General features: G+C 43.1%; 1 long non-coding RNA gene across 1 annotated transcript in view; it reads right to left on the reverse strand.

The window, feature by feature from the left end:
* Window positions 1-1733: 1733 nt before the first annotated feature.
* The window catches only part of LOC117050343, a 29085-nt gene continuing 9162 nt past the window's right edge, over window positions 1734-21656 (reverse strand). The window contains exons 2-3 of the long non-coding RNA XR_004427079.1: window positions 17475-17595; window positions 1734-1788 (exon numbers count right to left, since the gene is read on the reverse strand). This is a non-coding gene — a long non-coding RNA (uncharacterized LOC117050343). The remainder of the gene's footprint in view (window positions 1789-17474; window positions 17596-21656) is intronic.

A 21656-nucleotide genomic window follows, 5' to 3' on the forward strand; every position in this document is an offset into this window, starting at 1 on the left:
AGAGCCGGTGAAGTTACATAGAATACAATTTTCAGGTCACACATTTCTTTTGTGGAGTGATCCCATGCATGCCTAAACAAATATATGTTGCAAGGGAATCATAATAAGACCCCTAGACTTCCGTTGGTTTGTCCTACTTATATACTTTAAAAAGTTATGCTTTAACAAATTGAGTGAATGGGAACCTTTTCAAAGGTTACTCTTTGGAGGCAAACTGCTATGTTGAAAGAGGGCCTAGGGCTGCAATCCTATATCCACAAACCTGTGAATAAGCACTATCGAAATCAACAAGCCTTGCTTCTAAGTATAGGATGGCCATGTGAGACTTTAAGTGGAAGCATACAAAGAATTGCAATGTAAAAGGAATGCTTTGCAGTGCATTTCTAACCATGTCTACAAGTCCTAGTTAATTCAGTGAGGCGTGCTCCCAGGTAAGTGGGGTTAGGATTGCAGCCTTTGACATTAAATGCAATAAGTGAAGCTTGTTTTCACTTAGATGTGTTTAGGATTGTAGCCTGTGCTATAAAACCAATTTGTGAAGAAAAACAAAGCTGAAGCAACAGAGCTGGTAACAATCCACCCCCACACAGAGCCCACCAGTGTTGGTTTTTCACAGGTACCAACCAGCATGCATCCCCGCCACCCCCCTTCCTGGGACATAGCAGGATTCATTATGTTACTGAGTATGGGAATGCAAACAGCTTCAGTGTGTCTGCCTGCAAGGAAGCTGATGACCTTAGCCATCTGGATCTTTCAAGCAGTTAGCAATGCAGTCACACTAATTTAGTTAACGTTTTTAAAAGACTCTCCAGGAGAAGCTTCCTCCTTCCCAGGGGCACTGACAACAGTGACCCACTGACCCTCTCTTGTACAGTTAGGTTCAAAAGCATAAAGCTGCAGCTGTTCAGAGTTTTTCTTCCCTCCCCAGTGACAGTGTTATGGGAGGACTAGGGCTACTGGAACAGCGTTACTGTTTATCTAGCACTGACCTCTCTTTTCCAAACATGAAGAAGCCACTTCAGCACAGCACAGCACAGCACTTGCTTACATACCTTCCCTGATTCTCAAAATGCTTCTCTGCTCTCAAGTTCTAGTACCGAGTCCTGCATAAGGATAGAGTTGATAATTCAGATCCTGGGTGTGTATCCCAGAAGTGAGCCATGAGAAATGCTGCCTGTTTTGAAGCTGTACTGTGCCACAAAACTTTACAAAAGCATGCTCTGTTGCGGTACTGCATACTGAATCCTTCTTAAGGGGCTTTTAATAGAACAGGCCTCTCATACTTGCCTAGTGTGGTTTAGTCCCATGGGCTGGCCCTCTTTTAAGCCTAAATAACAACAACAACCGCTTATAAATCTTCCTGTCTCTACTGAGTGCTGACCTGAGATTGGAAAAACCAAAGTGCTCTATCTCTGGAACCCATAGGTAAAGATACCATAGGTATTATACCATCCAACCATGGGCGTAGCCAGGATTTTTGTTAGAGGGGAACCAGGACTTTTTTAGGGGGCCAGAACTGATGTGATTGGTCAGTTCAGTATTTCTATTTTTTTACTTAATCTAGAGGGGCAGCTGCCCCCCTGGCTATGCCCATGCATCCAACATTGTTTGCCGCCCATCTCTTGTGCTAACAAAGCAGAATGAGTAGTATTCCAATCCTTAAAGCTTCTGTAGCATTAATGGACAAGTACACAGCAGTGAACCAGGAAATCTTGAAGGCCCATCTCACCTTTGCTCATTTAAGTAGATTTAGTCAAGCCTCTTTCTCATATTCAGTCCAACTCCCATCTGCAATTAAGAATAATAATACTGACTTAGCTTTCTGGGTTGTTACTTCTCTTAGCTCTTCTAGTGTGGATGTCTGTTTCATCATCCTCACCCATGAGCCTATTAGTCGGCTGCAACAGCTGGAAAGCCACATGCCATGTTGTATTGGGAACAGTGGTTCCCAACTGGTGGTACGTGTAGCCCACCCAGGTGGTCCATGGCACCATTGACATAACAAAAAGGTATTCTTTGTTACCAAATACTGAAGTTAGTCTCAAACATTGCAAGTATAATCTTGGCAACAGAATTCCCAGACTCCACCTTTTAAAGCAGGTAATAATTATTTACAACAGGATTCATCTAATGAGGCCCATCAGTGAAAGCAGTGCACAGAGACTTCCGCTTATGCAACGGTGCTTTTCCCTCCTCACCTTCCTATGTGCCCTTGTGCTTTGAAAATTGGATGGTGGAATCCACCACAACAACACGGGGTGGAAGGGGTGGTTCCATTGGGCACGATGATATGGAACATTCAACACCACACATTTTTGAATTTATTCCTGAGTTTCTAAATACCGTCTATCATCAAAAGAGTTTTCAAAATGGTTTGCATATAACATTTTAATATAATAAAGCACCTTACTGAAAGAGTCGTACAAACTAAAACGGAATCTTAAAAAGTCAGCAATCTAAGATCTTAGCTCCCTAAAGCATGAAAGAACGCACAAAGTTTTTTACCTGTCTCTGAAAACAGAAGGAGGATGTAAAATGACTTACCTACCCAGGGAAGGCATTCTCTAAATCCAGGGCCACCACAAGATAGCTCTGATCTTAGTTGATGGCAATCTAATACTGAAATAAAGAAATCGTACCTGACTGATTGTAAAGCTTTTTTTGGGGGTGTATTATACAGGTAAAGGAGAAACTAAGATCTGGTAGCCAATAAAGTTGTTTCAAAACTGGCATAATATTTTATGCTGCCTCTGCCTAACAACAATTGGGCACCTGCATTCAGAAGTACATAGAGCATTGTTGAACACTGACCCCAGAGAGGTTTGCTGGTGCCCTGCTTTATTTTGGTGTTGGGCACAGATCTTTTTAATTTTCCAGGATGTTTTAGAGGAAGTTTTAATCCTACTACCGGTAGTTGTTTTATGCTGCTTCTCTAATGTTGCAGCTTTTAGCTAATTTTTGTTTGTTTACTTTTTTTTTTAAGTCTTTATGTAAACTGCCCTGGGAGTAGGATTGAAGTACAGTATAAAAATATTATAAATATTAGAGAGAACCGATCTGGAAGATGACTAAGGAATGGCATTTACCATTTAATGACATCTAAGTATCCCTCAACATGCCCTGCTCCAGGTTCCTCCTCTGTCAGGAAGTTTACCAGGGACATACCCACCTAAGGAAGGTTTACCTTCTCTCTCCTGATACTTAGATACCATGCAATGGCTAGATTTTTACAAACTGCTTTTGGGGTTCTCTCTTCGGTATTTCTTGATTTGCTGGTCCTATTTTCTGTTTCTTGACACTGAATGTAATAGCTATGAAACTGTGTATTGTGAATGTTTATATAAACAACCAAATAGTTCTGGTAATTCCAAAATACACTTATGAGAAGCATCAATACTTTTTGCAACATAAAAACAACAGCAAACAACCAAGTTCCAAAGAAATAAAATAAATTCCAGGAATAGGATAAAAAACACCAATATCTGAGTAATGTAAGGAAAATAATAAAATAAGAGAAAATGGCTTCAGAATACCCTGCTCTAAATGTAACTGTACTGTTTCTCTCCTCCTGCCCCATTTACCAGTAGCTTTAGTCTGTACTTTGGGTGCTACAGTGATGTCATGTTTTACAGACCTAGTTAATACCCTCCGAAATGATGGCCTACACCCTGTGTTTATGTTTGATTCATTCTTTCAAATTGCTGCATGAAAGGACAAGGTGGTTATTATTTCTGTGGAAGGGGAGGTAGGGGAATTAGTTGCCTAAAGTCAAGCAGAAATTTGGGACAGGGGAAAGAATAGAATCTAGACCTTTTTACTTTTAAGTCTATGATGATTGACCTACAGTTAGCAGCATTAGCATACCTTCTAGTTATTCAGTTCATACTTGTTTCAAGCACAAGATGAGAAGAAGCAACCTGCTCATAAGCAAACTGATTTTTAAAATGAGCTATATTTTCCCATTGATGGCAGCAGCCAGGACTGGCCTGTGACCAAGGAGTGGCCTCCCTCCTTGCCATTATATCGCTGGCCCTCAGCGAGATATTTATTGGCTCCTTCGTGTACAGCCCCAACGCTAATTACCACCAAAGCTAAAAAGACAATTCACATTTACTTTAAAACAGAGGCACAAGTTTCCTCTGCCTGGATCACTTAGTTATATGCACAGATCAACTCCCTTATCTGCATGTGAGCTAGCACTGAGTTAGAAAGTGCTTATTACAGAAGTGGAGCAATTTACTTACCATCTTTGCTCTCCAGATGAGCCCCTAAAACCCATCTTCCCCTTCCCTGCCTTTCTGCCACACTCTGTCGTACGCCTTGACTCCAAACTCTGGCATAACTCCTTCCTATGCCTTGCAAAGACAAGATTATATCATCCCTTAGGGGTGGGGGATGGGCAGAGAGTTATGCTACTGCCCTCTTAACTTCTTCTTTGATTTTCCTATTCAGAATATCCTAGAGTGGCCCTGTACCAAGCAGCCATGTTCTACCATTAGCTCCTATTGAGATAAAGGTAAAGGGACCCCTGACCATTAGGTCCAGTCGCGGACAACTCTGGGGTTGCAGTGCTCATCTCGCTCTATAGGCCAAGGGAGCCGCCATTTGTCTGCAGACAGCTTCCGGGTCATGTGGCCAACATGACAAAGCTGCTTCTGGCGAACCAGAGCACTGCACGGAAACGGCGTTTACCTTCCCGCCAGAGCGGTACCTATTTATCTACTTGCACTTTGACATGCTTTCGAACTGCTAGGCTGGCAGGAGCAGGGACCGAGCAACAGGAGCTCACCCCGTCACGGGGATTCAAACCGCCAACCTTCTGATCGGCAAGCCCTAGGCTCTGTGGTTTAGACCATAGCACCTATATAAGTCCCTTATATAAGTCTCTTATAATTCCAAGACCTCAGCCAGGTATTGCCCTAAGGTAGGGTTGCCATACATCTTCTTTTTCCAGGACATGTCCTCTTTTTCAGGGATAACATTTCTGTCCGAGTGGATTTTTTGAGTTTGCCAAAATGTCTGGTGCAGGAGCGGGCTACCTTATATGTTGGATGTGCAGTACTAGACAACCAAGTGCAAAACATATACATACTGTGTGAGTTTTGCATGGTGCAGGAAAGAACCAGGTCCTTGTTTTTGTATATTTTGAAGGTACACTGCAGAATGTGCTTGCTCCTGCACCCCTTCCCCTCCCCCCTGCCCCCTGTGTCCTCTTTTTCACTCTTCAAAATATGGCAACCCTACAAGGCAACCCTATCATGATAGTTCTATTCTCAGAAAGCTGGTATCAAAATCCTTAACAGCAGAGTTGACCTAATGTCTTGGATGATATTTGTGCCTCTTACACTATAAGAGAAGAACTAAGGTCTCAATTATTAACTATGTACGGTTTTTAATTTTAAATATAACAACGAATTCTAATTTCCAGCAACTTCTTTTAAAATTGCACCCATTTTATTTTCAGATGGAGTGCAAGCATTCTGAGATGAAGTAGGTATGCTGGAAGGAGATCTCCCATTAAAAATGCAGGAGACTGTACTAAGTGAGATCATTATTTGACTGAGGTCAGTCTACTTATCTATAAAATGAGTATGATATTGATCTCACTTGTTGGGGTGTGGACAGAGAACAATGTGAAGATATTTTGAGGAGAAGGCAAAGGGTTGTTATTGTTACCTTGCTAAGCAGGCTACTGATTGTTAATAATAAGCAAGCAGATGATTGTTGTTTGTGTTGTTTAGTCGTTTAGTCGTGTCAGACTCTTCGTGACCCCATGGACCAGAGCACACCAGGCACTCCTGTCTTCCACTGCCTCCTGCAGTTTGGTCAGACATACAGTGGTGCCCCGCTAGACGAATGCCTCGCTAGACGAAAAACTCGCTAGAATTATTTTCGTCTAGCGAGGCACCACTGTATCTGATTTCTAACCATCTGTTAATAACATTTTATCTTCTTGTCCTTTAAGAGAGATGTCTTCTACCCCAACAGCTTCTTACACCCCCTTTCTGGCCTGTAGTAATTTAGGGTGGAACCCTGCATGCTTACTTGGGAGTAAGGCCTATTACTTTGTTCTTCTGAATAGATAAGCCCTTTGGAAGGGAACTTTGGAAGGAGACTTTCCAGCTGTTGTTAAAACATAGCCAAGAGTCACAGATGGTGGTAGTAAGAGTCCCGGCAACTTCTGGCAGGACACACGTTAGCCATTTTTGCACATTAAATTGCATGACTGACTGGTTCACAAAAAAATCATGTGCAGCACTACCCAGCAAGGAGAAGAGATCCATATTAAGGGTATAAAGTAACTTTTCCATAATCAGATTGATCACAGATGGGATGTGAAAAAGGGGTGTCCATCAGCATCATTGGGAAATGTGTCTGATTGACAGTTGATTTAGTTTGGTTTAATCATAAGACTGCACATCTTCATTTTGAGCTGTACTGATATACCTAGCCGAGCAAGGTCTCTCTGAAGTGCCTACAGACAGAATCCAGATGTTTCTGCATGCAGAGCCAAGGAGGACAGCAGGGTCACCAACAGAGCAGGCAAGAGCTGGGGTAGAAACAAACCTGTTCAGTTTCATAATTGGGGGGAGTAAGCTGGGGCACATAAATCCTCTCTGCAACTCTGTCTATGAAGCTTTTGAGTTCTGCAATAAGCAACAGTCATCTCACTATAATATTGTTTAATAAGAGGCACTCTTATGTTGTTTTATTTATTGTCACCAAATTAAGGACACCAAACTGGGGGAAATTTTAATTTATGACTTACCCACATGGCCACCTGGCATGGGGGGCAAATGCAGTTATCCAAGGGTGATGATGCTAGGCCTACTCTGTTGTTGTTTTTTAAATAAAACAATTCCTGATGACTGGTGGCTATGAATTCTTGGAAGAAAACTGGCTAATTTATGTGCAACTACAGGAGATAATACAGGGACGCAGGTGGTGCTGTGGGTTAAACCACTGTGCCGCTTGGGCTTGCTGATCGAAAGGTCGGCGGTTTGAATCCCCGCAACGGGGTGAGCTCCCATTGTTCAGTCCCAGCTCCTGCCAACCTAGCAGTTTGAAAGCACACAGTGCAAGTAAATAAACAGGTACCGCTCCGGCAGGAAGGTAAACAGCGTTTCTGTGCGCTGCTCTGGTTTCGCTAGAAGCGGCTTAGTCACGCTGGCCACACGACCCAGAAAAACTGTCTGTGGACAAACGCCGGCTCCATCGCCCTTTAAAGCGAGATGAGCGCCCAACCCCAGAGTTGTTTGCAACGCAACTGGACTTAATTGTCAGGGGTCCCTTTACCTTTGCCCTACAGGAGATACTATACCTACTATGTTATAATGTTTTAACTAATTAAAAAGAGATCTAATGGGGCAAACTCACATTTCTTTCTCAATCTGTCATTTTCTGTAAGTGGGAGACTGAAAATTTAGAATTCAGAATTCATGGAAACTTAGAATTCACTCTAGTGGCTAATTCTGTAAACTGTAGATCCGTATTAAGGATGAAACCTCAGCTACAAGCAATAAATAAAACCTAAAATCTAGAAGGACAATATTTCTGCTAAAACAGAAGCAATGTCAGGGACAGGACTAAGGAGCACCAGTAAATATCCTGGGAGCTGTGAAACAGGATTAATGAGAAGATCTTCAATAGAGAGTGATAAATTTTATTTTTTACTCTTCTGTTCTTTAACTACTCCTTACCTTTAAAGCCCTAAATGGCTTGGGACCCCAATATCTGAAGTGCCTGCTCACATACCAATCTTGCACAAGTTGTAGTTTATTTTGAAGTTGTGAAGAATTATCTGCTGTTTTCTTGTCTTTTGTCTTGTGTGTTGTATGTTGTACAACACCCTGTAATCTGATATTATTATGAAGAATTATTAAAAAAATGTTCAAAACAAACAAGCTCTAGAGATGAGAGAAAGCGATGACAAACATGCCAGCCGAGTTGCTGTCGAATTCTTTTCCAGATAGAATCTGGCAGTGAAACAACAGTTCTATTCATGATGTAGTGGCAAAACAAACAAACTGGCACTAACTAGAATCCAGTACTGTTCTATCAAAAGACATCCATGTCATGCTAAGTGCTGCATATGTACAGGGAGTCTTCTTTACTGATGTGGCAATGTTATGTTGGCAATGAGGCCTGAAGTACAGGACTGACGTGAGATTGCAGAGCTGTGCGCCACACACATTCAGGGAGGCTTTGCATGGCCTAGGATGATCTTCACCCTCACTGCACGTGAGCAGAGCCCACCAGAGCATCGCATGTCAATGTTGGTAATGTCATCATTGACCAGTTGCCAGAAGTCTCCGTGCATCTTCACTGATGCTTAGCAGTCCTTTACAGATCCTGGAACAGTAATTCCAGAATCTTGCTGAGCTTTGGATCAAATACAGGAGTTGGTGTAGAATTAATTAGAATAAAAATCTGGTTCTGACAAAAACTATGTCCAGTGCAGAATCTGCCTACTTGTAATTAACATTCATAAGGTCAGATAAAGTGAAGGAGAAGGCACCAGGTGATGCCCTGATACAGAGACCAGGTATTGCTTCCAAGTACTTCACTGAGAGGACTCAGTAAGTTGCAAAAGGACTGATTTGCTGTTCCTTTCAACAATTCTTCTTCTTCTTCTTCTTCTTCTTCTTCTTCTTCTTCTTCTTCTTCTTCTTCTTCTTCCAAATACCCTGGTACCAATGGCATAGCCAGGGGGGCAGCTGCCCCCCTAAATCAAGCAAATAAATAAAAATACTTGACTAACTGACCAATTGCGTTGCAAATAACTTGGTTCTGCCCCCCTAAAACAAAGCTTGCCTCCCTAAAATAAATCCTGGCTACACCCATGAAAGTGTAAAAAGGTAAAGGTAAAGGACCCCTGACAGTTATGTCCAGCTGTGAACGACTCTGGGGTTGCGGCGCTCATCTCACTTTACTGGCCGAGGGAGCCGACATTTGTCTGCAGACAGTTTTTCTGGGTCATGTGGCCAGCATACCGGTAACTAAGCCGCTTCTGGTGAACCAGAGCAGCACATGGAAACACCGTTTGCCTTCCCGCTGGAGTGGTACCTATTTATCTACTTGCACTTTGACGTGCTTTCAAACTGCTAGGTTGGCAGGAGCTAGGACAGAGCAATGGGAGCTCACTCCGTCGCGGGGATTTGAACCGCCAACCTTTCGATCGGCAAGCCCAAGGCTCAGTTGTTTACACCACAGCGCCACCCGCATCCTGCATGAAAGTGTAGGCACCCTGAAAATGCTTCTGGCACAGAAGATGTACTTTCTCATGAATGGAAAAGGACAAGGGCTCTAGAGGGATCATCGGACCTGAACTTTTGTGATGAAACTGCAATGGTTGAATTATTCTCACACACTTCCAAAAGGAGCAATGCGCTGTTGCAACTCTGAGAGATGCTACATGCATTGTATTTTTTTTTCAGTACATACATGAAACATTCATTATCTACATACACCTAGTTGTGAACTTAATAAATATGTGCTTGCGCAACTATGTAACATTCAGAGAGAACAGAAGCAAGGTCAAGGAGCCAGGACTGGCAGTGGCTTCCTGCCAGCTCAAATCTAAACTACACACGGCCATGGAAGATTCATGTCTTTAAACATGGATCTACCTTTTTTGAAATGTAAAGCAGGGATAAGGAGATGGAGCCGCTTAGAATCCATTTTAACAGCATTTCCATCCAAAAGCAGCTTAATCCATCATTAACTTAAGCATCTGTCTGACAGGTAGAGTGGCTTGGGACAATTATTTTCCAGCCTTGCTGAATGCATAATATGAAAAAAAGAATGTAATAAATACACAGCATTCATGATAGATACCCCAGGGCATAGAACAATGTTGTTCTCACAAAGAGCTGGTGTTTGTCTCCCTGTCGCATTTGGATGAGCAATCAAGAGAAGGAACAAGCACAAGATGCCATTGCTTCCTTTCAGTCACATCTTCAAAAGCTTTTGTGCATGTATAATCAGCAAAACAAAGTAAAAGAAGAAGAAGACGCCACAATCCAGGGGGCTGTTTTAGGTGGGGAACCATTATACTCGACAGAGGAGGGATTAGTTGTTGACCTGTTATGAAAATTTCACTGCCTCACAGAAATCTCATTCCAGCAAAGGAAATAGTCAGGCAAAGAAGAAACATTGATTAAAATCTATAAATGCTTGAGGGGTTGCCATCTTTGTCGGCTAACTCATCCTGATCACAAGACGAAGCAGAAGACTAGTTCTTGTTATAATTTCCCTTCTACAAAAGGACAGCACAGGGGTGTGGAACCTTTTTTCAGTTCAAGGGCCATATTCATCTCTGAGTAATCTTCCAGGGGCCATATGCCATTGGGTGGGGCCAAAAGCATAAGTGAGTATATTTACATAAAATGTAAATTTTAACTTTACACAGCAGGCTAGTTCCTACACGGCTGCCCACCCCTCTGTGCCCTCCAGCCATGCAAGTGACAGGCATTAACATAGTTTAAGGACATATTCCAGCCAGCCAGAACTATTCAAGGATGGTGCAAAGCCAAGTCAGTGTGGGGTGTGGTCTGAGAAAGAGTCCTGCGGGCCATCAAGAGAGACCAGCTACATTTGGCTCCCCACTCTTAGGATAGCAGATTTTAGATTCAGAATAAGAATTTGGGAATTAATTTATCATGCACTTTCATTTCTTCTGGAAGCCACTGAGAACGGTAATCTAAGTTTTTCCAGAAAAACTTCTCAAGCATGCTTGAGCACAGAGCAGAAGGCAAGGGAACCTGCTGGGACTTGAAGCACAGTCGAAATGGAGGTTTCAGGTGCAAAAGGTGGAGTTTCAACATGGTTTTGAAGATGACTTGTTCTGCTGTTGGCACTGCATGTTTACCATGAAAACATGAAGAAAATATGCATTTCCTATTACAGCTGGAGCAAAATGCCATGCAGTTGTGAAGAAGCAGCTGATCCCCACTCAGTTTGAATTTACTTCTGAGCAAACATGCATAGTGTCAAACCTTCAGGCCAACAATCCTGTATTATCAAGGCTTTAATTTGGTTTGGCGGGGGGTTGCCTTCTGTTGTACAGGTAGTTTCGTAGGTGCTCAGTTAAAATAGAAAGGCACGTTTAAACATTTTTTGCATCTGTTGACAAAAGTGTATAGAACTATCAGAGTGAATAAAGAATGCACTCATCACATTGAAATACCCAAATAGGCATTCTGTTAAAAATAATGTATTTCAATGCATATCAAAATGTTAATGTTCCTCTTGAATCACTTTACTCCCACTGGGATGCATATTTGGGTAAATGTGGCAGTGCAAAGGAGAATTGGCCTGGTTGTCACAGCAATGGAGACATCCTTTCCCCCTCACCCAGTGTGCCAGAGGTTTATGGGAACAATGGCTGCAAACAGGTGTAGGGGGAAAGCATGAAAAAGTGGAAGGTAAAGAATTTTTCAATAACACTTTTACATTTCCGACTAAACATCAGGAAGAACTTTCTGACAGTAAGAGCTGTTCCACAGTGGAATGGACTTGCTCGGAAAGGCTGTAGATTCCCCTTCATTGGAGGTTTTTAAGCAGAGGTTGGATGGGCACCTGTCATTAATGCTTTGGTTGAGATGCCAACATTGCAGGGGGTTGGACTAGATGACCCTTGGCACCCCTTCCAACTGCCCTTGAAAAATTAAAACAATTGGTAGCTACATTTTGTGCGCTCATTTGCTACTACTATTAGAGGATTACAGTCCTAAAGTTCCAGGCTTCTCATATCTATTTCTGAGCTTGAAAAATCTATTTGCTGAAGGCAAACAGGATTGCACTGGAAGAAGCATCTACGGAATTGAGAAATAATTCCCCAGTGAAATTAAGTCCATAGCTCTTGTAGTTTGAGGCAAAGATAAGCATTGGCCAATCATCGCTTAAAGGTTTAACAATGCTTGCTTTGCTCTAAATGTGGACATAATTGCATATACCGTACTTTCATCAGATCTTCAGTGTTGCTTTCAAATATGTTATAATGTCAGTACAGTACATCTTTTTTTGCTAATGTTCAATTAACCATGTTGTCTTCAATCCACTAGTTCATCATTAACAACTATACCCTTATCTTTCAAATCATTGCACCCTAATCAACCTTGCTACAGATTTACGCTGCCATGAATAATGAATAGCATATATCACTATTAAACTCTGTGAGAGGAAATTTACTACTAACCCTGCCCTTATTGCAGTAATTACTTGTAGGAGTAATTTACCGTATATCTACCAAACAATCTAGTGCAGTGCAGGATTGCAGATAACGATCTTCATTCCACCAGAATTAAATCAAGTTCAATTACTGATCAATAGTATTTTACTACATACATCACAAGGAAAGAAAAGTATGCAAAGGTTCTAGTTACAGGCAGGTAGCCATGTTGGTCTGCCATAGTCAAAACAAAAAACAAACAAAAAAAATCCTTCCAGTAGCACCTTAGAGACCAACTAAGTTTGTTATTGGTATGAGCTTTTGTGTGCATGCACACTTCTTCAGATATGCAAATGTTGTTTTAGCACCTTTATTTTGATTCTCCACTGGTAATACCGGTAGCTCACTTCACCCACTAGCTTAGCATGGGGGGCAGGGGGACCGTGGCCCTGGGCACAGGAGCTTGGGGGGCACGAACTAGGTGCCCCTGCATGTACCCGGGATGCAAGCGCCTGCCCATTAACGGTGGGGTCTGGGTGAATGTGGAGGGCTGTAACCAAGTCCAAGCACATGTAACTTCCAGCAGATCCACACCATACATTTAAGCACATTCAATGTACATGATTTTCATCAGGGGAATCCTGGTAACTGCAGCTTGTTAAGAGTTCTGGGAACTGTAGCTTTGTGAGGGGCAAACTAAAATTCCCACAGTTCGGGGGGGGGGGAAGTCACATGCTTTAAATATGTGTTGTGCTTTAAATCTATGGTGTGAATCTGCCCTTAATTAGGTATGTATTCTTTCCTTGTTTACCTCTGCCTCCGTGTACCTCAATTTCCATCATTGTTTTGCATATAGAATTTTAGATAGTAAGTTCCTCAGGGCAGGGACCTATACACTTTTATCCTGTAAAAAAACCTATGCACGAGCAGTCTTCAGCTGTTGGGTCATAAGTTATGACCCAGAAGTGGGCTGCAATCTGACCAAAGTTGTATGCATCTATTTTTTTCACACCAATTTCTATTTTTTTCTAGGCTTTGATACTGATTTCTGGCAAGGGGGTAAAGTCACGCATTATGCTTGTGTGTGCAATGTCATCTAAGATTGTGGTTTTTGGACACATGTACACCAGCAGCTGGTGCAAAAGGGCTGGCTAGGCTGCATGAGGGTGAAACAGAAAAGGGCTGAGAGAGAAAATAAGAGGAGTAAACTTAATAGTGGGTCCCATGTCAAAGGTTGGATTAAAGTTAGTAGGTATACAAAAGATTAAAGTCACTGATATATAAAACACACCCAAACCCGCCATCAGCAATGGACTTCTTCCAGAATGGTTGTACTCAACACCCAGAATTGTCCTCAGCATCTGGAAATGTACATTATAGTCTTTTTCTGCAGCAAAGAGGGGGAAAAAATACAGCCTGATCTATACGGCATCGTAAATTAATTATCCCTGACGATCAAAGCCAGAAAATACTCTCATCAGCCCGTTAACCAACCACCTAGAGAAGAAGCTCTGGAACCAATCTAGGCTATTATGCTCAGTACACTCATTGGAAGGGTTGCAGTTAGGCAGCATTTCTGAGTGTGATGATGAGCAACAAGCTAAGACAGGAGAGCTGAGCAATAACTCTCCATAGGGGGCTTGTCAATTCTTCTGCTTTGCTTGGCTGAAAATGAAGGTTTGGTACTACAGATACCGACTGCACTCCATTACTCTTATCTTTGGAAATAATCTCAAAATGTCAAGTTCTACAGATGCAGGCTAACAAATTATTTGTGTACAACTTAATCTCACCCAAAACTGAGGTAACACCGAGTAACACAGGATTGTACCCCGAGGTGCAAATCCAAGAAATCAGTTGCTGAGAGCAAGGCATGTGGAGCAAACTACAATAATTGATCTTTACATTCCAGAATAACTTCTGCACTTTTAATTTGGATTTTCCCTGTTTGCAAAGGCATTGTTTTGGCTTGTCAACAACTTGCCTGAAATTCAGTAATATCACATCCTTGAAGATCTTTCTCCAAATTAGCTCTCAGATTCCTACACAGCAGCAGCAGCAGCTCCCAGCCTTTCTTTAAAGTGAGCTCCCCTCAACCAGCGGTTCCTGTTCTTGGCTTAACCAAGCACCACCACCCCCAGAACTCGCTCCTCTGCTGGCCTGAAGGGGAACAGAGGACAGCTTTGTGCTGACAGGTTTCTCTTTAGCATTAAAGGCGGGATATTTTAGAAGCAGTGTACTTCCTTATGCTGCTGTAATTCGTTTAGGAGCCCTCGATCAGCACGTGATAACTTTAGTTGTTCTTTTCATCACCAAGAGTAGTCTAACATAAAACAAACAAATAAAAATCAGGTGCATTTTAAAGCACCTTTCCAGGAACCCTGCCTGGGCTGTTACAAAGCCTTGTGAAAATAGTTTTAACATAGCCACAAAGAAGGTCTCCTCCTCTGGCTGGGAATTAATTTTGGACATAGTCATTCATTATCCTACAACTGTATGTTAGGCTGAAATACTATAAAGGCCACTTGATGTGGAAATAAAGGCCACAGTCCTGTACACACAGCCCCTCACAGAGAATACTTCTTACAGTTGGACTTGCTTCAGACTAAATATACATAGGGTTGTGCTGTTGCAACTCCTATTAAAAACCAAAAGAACTTGTTTCCAAGGAGATATGCTTAGATCAGGTTGTTACGGCAAGATCCCAAGCATGCTTACTCAGAAGTAAGCAAGATGCCAGCCTTAGGGCTAAATGAGGTAACACAGGGCAGCCACATTCATTCATGTGTTCTCTTTATTCAGATATTTTAAAAAATGGAATATGGGGGGGTGTATTTGTAATGTTATGCCGAGAGCTGGTGTGGGGCAGCAAAACCATTCTCCCTCTCCTTCCTTATCTCACTCAGTTCCATTGCTCAAATGACTTTTCTTCCAGCCAAGCTTTGCTACCAGTTGTGAGCAAGGCAGGGGAGAAAAGTGTTTCAAGCAATGAAGTGCAGTCAGGTGACACATGGAAGGGCCCCCTTACTTGCACATAGAAACATAAGAGTTGGAAGGGACCCCAAGGGCCTGGAGGATGTGGACCATTTGGATCCCTTCCAATCGGGATTCAGGCCCCACCATGGGACTGAAACTGTCTTGGTCGCGCTGGTCGATTATCTCTGGCGGGCTAGGGACAAAGGTGAGAGCTGGATCTCTCAGCGGCCTTTGACACCATTGACCATAACATCCTTCTGGACCGTCCGGGGCTGGGAGCTGGGGGCACTGTTATACAGTGGTTCTACTCCTTTCTACTGGGCCGTGTCCAGAAAGTGGTGTTGGGGGATGAGTGTTCAGACCCCTGGGCTCTCACTTGTGGGGTGCCTCAGGGTTCCGTCCTCTCCCCCATGCTTTTTAATATCTATATGAAGCTGCTAGGAGAGATAATCAGGGGGTTTGGGCTGGGTGTTCATCAGTATGCAGATGACACCCAGCTCTACCTCTCTTTTAAATCAGAACCAGTGAAGGCGGTGAATGTCCTGTGTGAGTGCCTGGAGGCAGTTGGAGGATGGATGGCGGCTAACAGATTGAGGTTGAATCCTGACAAGACAGAAGTACTATTTTTAGGGGAAAGGGGGCGAGCGGGTATGGGTGACTCCTTGGTCCTGAATGGGGTAACTGTGCCCCTGAAGGACCAGGTGCACCGCCTGGGAGTCATTCTGGACTCACAGCTGTCCATGGAGGTGCAGGTTAATTCTGTGTCCAGGGTGGCTGTCTGCCAGCTCCATCTGGTATGCAGGCTGAGACCCTACCTGCCCGCAGACTGTCTCGCCAGAGTGGTGCATGCTCTAGTTATCTCCCGCTTGGACTACTGTAATGCACTCTACGTGGGGCTACCTTTGAAGGTGGCCTGGAAACTGCAATTAATCCAGAATGCGGCAGCTAGACTGGTGACTGGGAGTGGCCGCCGGGACCACATAACACTGGTCCTGAGTGATCTGCATTGGCTCCCAGTATGTTGCTGAGCACAATTCAAAGTGTTGAATGGGCATGGGACAGGTAAAGACACCGCTGCAAAAGGGTTGTTATTTGGTGACATTTAAACTTGATGCGTGCAAGCCCTACTGAGATTCATTCCTGTATACCTGAAGGAGCATCTCCACCCCCATCGTTCAGCCCGGACACCGAGATCCAGCGCCGAGGGCCTTCTGGCGTTTCCCTCATTGCAAGAAGTGAGGTTACAGGGAACCAGACAGAGGGCCTTCTTGGTAGTGGCACCCGCCCTGTGGAACGCCCTCCCATCAGATGTCAAGGAAATAAGCAGCTATCCTATTTTTAAAAGATATCTGAAGGCAGCCCTGTTTAAGGAAGTTTTTAATATTTAATGCTGTATTGTTTTTAACACTCGATTGTGAGCCGCCCAGAGTGGCTGGTGAAACTCAGCCAGATGGGTGGGGTATAAATAAATTATTATTATTATTATTATTATTATTATTATTATTATTATTATTATATTGTTCAACCTTCTGCAATGCAGGATTCTCAACTTGAGAATTACTGCGCATGCCTTGTGTGTAAAAGTAAAAAAGGGGGAAACCTCCACCCCCTACTTATGTGGGAATATGAGAAACAAATGCATACATACATGTGGCTGCCCACATCTAATTTCTCCCTAAGATGCTTGAGTTTCCGGCCACTGTTTTCTACCAATTCAGAGAGAGTTGGTGTGTTTCAAGAGGCCACCAGAAAAAAAAGTTTCTTTTTCTATATAGTTGAGCATCCAATCCTAAGCAAGCATACTTGGAAGAAAATTCAGCTGAACTCCATGTTGTAGTAGGTGAAGTGTTACTTCCAAATTCAGTACTGTATATGTGCTTCAGATTAAACTGTAATTCAGATGCCTTTAGGGAATTTCTAATGCTACATTTGAAAGATGCTAGGACCCCACTGAGAGTTAAACTGGTGTCTAAACATCTATGAAAAGCACAAATTCACACATTTAATTTTTGACGAACGACGAGAAAAATTCTGGAAGCAGAAACAGGGTTGTGGCATGTGTAATACAACTCCAACATAATACTTATTTTCACAGATTTTTATAACAGGTGCAACTCCCAAGAGTTTGCCCGCATCTTGTAAAACAGCTCTTATAAAAAGCAGGGATGCATTCAGTGAGGCTTTGGGAAGAATGATAACACCTCACTTGAAAATACTGCTAAGTTCACCAACATAATTATTTGCCATAGAAAAAGTTTGATTGGAAATAAATAAATAAATAAATAAATAGCCCATTCACCCACCCAAACAGCCAATAGGTAGGTACCTGAAGAAAGTCCTGTTGGCTGCTGTGGTCCTGTGTGCTGCTGATCTTTCTTCTGTCTGTGCTGCACTCCTCTCAGAGCCCAGGAAAGTATGGCTGATCTGCTTCTCGTTGCCACGGACACCTAGGCTTTCAAAAAAGGAGCCACTGACCAATCAGGCCTCAGGGCTAGAATGGCTCTCAGCCCTAGGTCATGTGACACGTCCGTGTCTGTCTGAGTGAAAAGCATGACAATATCCATAAGGACCAAAGGGAGCTTGTCTTTGTATGACTCCAACGCTTTCCACCACCCCCCAGCCGCTCCTGCAGAGCCCCTCTTGACGGGAATCCTATTTAAGCCCTGTCCCACAAAGCTGCAAGTGGGAGGGGAGGGAGGGGAGAAAGGGCCCACAAGAGAGGAGAATGGATGAGGCTGAGTCAATGCACTGAACCTGCCTTGCACTTCCCGCAAATCTGATTTTAAAACTTTTTATCTTTTATCTGGGCGTCATTTCACATCTGACTCTAACTGCTGCTTTCATGTTGAACGTTACTGACTCAGCTAACCTGACCAGAAATTGAAGGGCAGTCAGTTGAGGCCCGAGGAGGCAAGTGTTAGGGGCTTTCCACACAGCCAGTCCAAGTGTGCTCCAACTGCATTTCTTCCTTTGCACGATATTCCCTCGAGTCCCACTCATGAGGACAACAGCGCAATTTCGCAGCTACATCTAGATAAGAAGATATCTGTGTGGCTGTCCACATACATCTACCCTTTATTTTTAAAAGCCAAAAAGGATGTGTGCTCCACAATGAAGCAGCGAATTATGTCAATTCCAAAGAATACAAATACAATATTCACAAAATGGAGAGATATTGTTAAGGAGGGGAGAAAAGGCGTGGCTTCGCTAATGCTCAGCCTCCTCCCTTTCAATAATATGATTACATGAGAAGGACTACCCACAGGATTTTCTGGGCCCTGTACAAAATTTCTATCCAGCACCCCTGACCCAAATCGTAAAATTTGGAGCTCTTGGGAGAAGAAATTGGAATAACAAGTTAGCAAGCCGCAAATGGGATGATGCAGGAAAGAAACCACAGTTATGTACACTAGATGGTCAGAGCCTGAGCATTTCAAGCTCCCTCACTCTCTGCTGCTAATGCATCACCATGACTACACCACAACATTGTTGTAAGAAGTTCACATACTGGCTCAGAGTTGTCATGTGGGGGCTTGGTTTCCTACAAGTTGCAGAGCTCCATAGAGTTCCATCTCCATACGTCTGTCAATTAGTGCTCCTATTGGGAGGTAGGGCCAGCCCAAGACATTTTGCAGCCTGAGGCAAATTATATTTATTTATTTATTGGGTTGCCCCAGCCATTCTGGGTAGCTTCCAACGCAATAAAAACACAGCAAAACAGCAAACATTAAAGGTAGCATCCCGCACCCCATGCACAGAAGCTGACTGAAAGTTGACTCTTCTTTAAAAAATGAAGATGGTATAGTTAGCTCACTGCAATTGAAGGCAGCAGACTAGCCCAGGAAACATTTAACAGGCCACGTGGTGGGACACACAATTGTTTTCCAACAGCTTTCCAATGCTCCCCTGACCCCCATGCGGCAGTTGCCTAATGGCCCTGCTTGAAGCACATAACCTCTAAATAATTCCCACATACAAAATAAGAACCAATAAAAGTAGCTGAATTTGGCTGTGGGCAAGAAGGGAAGGGGCATTATGCAAACACACCAATGGCACTTGGATAACCACTTTCTATTCAGCAATAATTTCAACTGCAAAAAATGCAGTGAATAGCAAAAGGGTGGAGAGGGAGAGAAACAAACTTCCCCCATATATTTCTATGTGAAGTACACAGCATTACCCTATTCCCACAACAGAAGCACAGGCTTGAGGGAAAGTATATGGTGTGTATACAATAAACTGTGTGGGAAAGGGCCCTAGTCTCACTCAGCACAACTGAATAATGAGCAGGGGCCACCTACTGTGCATATAGCTCCTGCATCTATTTCTGCCCCATCAGCTCCACTGCGTATAAATTATATGTTTTCTCTCTGTATCTGTCTTGCCCTTGGGACATAGAGAGCATATTGCATAACCAAACAGGTTACCTGTTGCTATGTCATATCACTCCTTCAAATAGCAAACTCAGGCTGCCAAAACAGAGGGGGGGGGAGGGAGAGAGAGGTACCAGCATGCTTGAGGGCATGAACATCTGCAGGATTTTTTTCCAGATGCCAATATCCTTTTTGGAAGTGAGGCAACCCAAACTGTACCTACTGCTCCAACTGTGGTCTCCCCATAGGTTGTGATATAGTATAACCCATAGTATAACTGCGTTTTGATATGGGCAGTTTTCTTTTCTTTTTATCCCTTCCTTAATGATCCCTAACATGGAATTCACCATTTTTCACAGCTGATGCACACTGGGTTGACATCTTCATCATGCTATCCACTATGGCCTTGAGGTTTTGTTCCTTGTGAGTCACTACCAGTTCAGATGCCAGTAGTTTATATGAGAGATTTGGATTCTTTTGCCACAGTGTCCATCACTTGACATTATTGTGAAAAGATGGAGGTGTTTGAATCATCTGTTTTATAACCCAGACTTGGGGTTGTTTTTTTTTTGCTATGATAATCACATCTCCACATGGGGGGGGGGAGTTCCTACTTATCTGAATGCATATTAAATGAGAAATGTAATTCAAGCTCTTCTAATTGATGCAATGGAAAGGTGCTGACATGACAACCGAATTTGTGCCTTTAGCACAAGCCGAAGCTTTTACAGCTTTAAATAAAGGCTACATGTGTGGCTTTGGGTTTTGTTTTTTCTAGCTCTGCAAAACAAGTAATAAGAGTCCATTGCATGCTGCACTGTTAGAGCAGCTGATTTGCTTTGGGTTTGTGTCTGAAAGCATTAGCCAGCTCATAAAGCTCTTATGTGGACCAGCTACTATATAATTAAACAGAGGCACACACGACTCTTGGGGTGAATTACATTACCACTACTTGCTACTGAATTTAGTATCCTGAAAAAACAACCATGCCTCAAATTTGTATTTAGAGCACAGTAAATCCCAGGGCATTGTAGCTTCAAATCTCCTGTTCACATTTTTGGATTATTGTGTGTGGTTTCTGTGTATTGTGACTGTGCCGAGATCCAGCATCACATATTATGTATTCATTTACCCTGCCATTGCCACAGAGGAGAGCAAAATGGCCTTAATTATTCATTCCAAATGTGGATTTTCTTCTTGACTACGTAAATTCATTTGCAAAATGAAGTGAACCAAGAAATAATTGTGATTTACTGTGAATGCAAGCTCTACAACAGTTTCTAGCTCATCATCTTGAGCTTGTTTCTCAACTTATTAAATATTGGAGAAGTCAGAAGAGAGGTACAGGTATCAGGCTTGTACTGCTCTTCAGAAGCCTCCTGTGCCTGACCCAGGATATACTTAATTCATGCAGATAAAGGCTATGAAGAAGTGTTGAAGTGGAAGATAAACACAAGCAGGGTCAGGTTTGAGTCAGAAAACTGCACTGCAGTGGACTCCCTCTGCAGAGCCAGAGCTATGGGGGTGGGGGTGGGAGTGGGGGTGGGAGTGGACTAGCTGGGTTTTTTGCCCCAGGTGAAGCCTCCAGAAGGGGTGCCATTGAGACTCCCAGCCTGTGTGTTAGTGTATGAAATTTGTGTGTGTGTGTGTGTGTGTGTGTGTGTGCGTGCGCCAAACTGTGTCTTTGACCCGGGTGAAATAAAGCCTATTTTCGCCCCCATCCCTCCAACCCTGGGTCCTGTGCAATGGTCCTGGAAGTGGCAATAAGCAGCACACTGAAATTGTGGCCATTTTACTTTTCTACAGTGTCCCAGAGTACTATGGGAAACAGTTGCTCCAAACTGCCTGGCATTGAGGGTCCCAGACAGGCTTCACTTCCCCGAAGTTGCCACATGCTGACATGCCACATGGCTTGGATTTAGACACATACAGAAAAAGCTTTGGTCCTTTGTATAAAAGATCCCCTGTATAAAAGAGTTGAGAGCATACTCATGAGCTATGTAAATATTTCACCCAGATAAACTCAGCCTGCTTATTCTGAGTTACCACGAAAGTTCATGCAAAATCAAAAGTAATACCAACGCCACCAATATGCATCTTCAACTCAAGCAAGTTCCCCAAGGTTCAATATTTGT

Source organism: Lacerta agilis, chromosome 1 (genome assembly GCF_009819535.1).
Source record: "Lacerta agilis isolate rLacAgi1 chromosome 1, rLacAgi1.pri, whole genome shotgun sequence".
NCBI classification, from domain to species: Eukaryota; Metazoa; Chordata; class Lepidosauria; order Squamata; family Lacertidae; genus Lacerta; species Lacerta agilis.